This window comes from Argiope bruennichi, chromosome 2 (assembly GCF_947563725.1).
Source record: "Argiope bruennichi chromosome 2, qqArgBrue1.1, whole genome shotgun sequence".
In the NCBI taxonomy this organism is placed as follows: Eukaryota; Metazoa; Arthropoda; class Arachnida; order Araneae; family Araneidae; genus Argiope; species Argiope bruennichi.
In genome coordinates, this window is record NC_079152.1 from 35,254,798 (window position 1) to 35,255,004 (window position 207).

Sequence of the window (207 nt, forward strand, 5' to 3'; positions counted from 1 at the left end):
CTTGAAGGGACCGCTTCTTCACTTGAGACAGAGGCAATCGGGTGATAAGCTGCTGGCTGCATGCATAATTCATTGGGCACGAAGGCCGCTTTTTATTGCTTTTCACATGTGCTCAGCATACGGTGCGGGCAGGTAGGATCGTGAGAAAAGAAACAGTTTTTCGTTCTTTTCGAACTAACTCCTTTGCATTGTCACTTCATCGAGGGA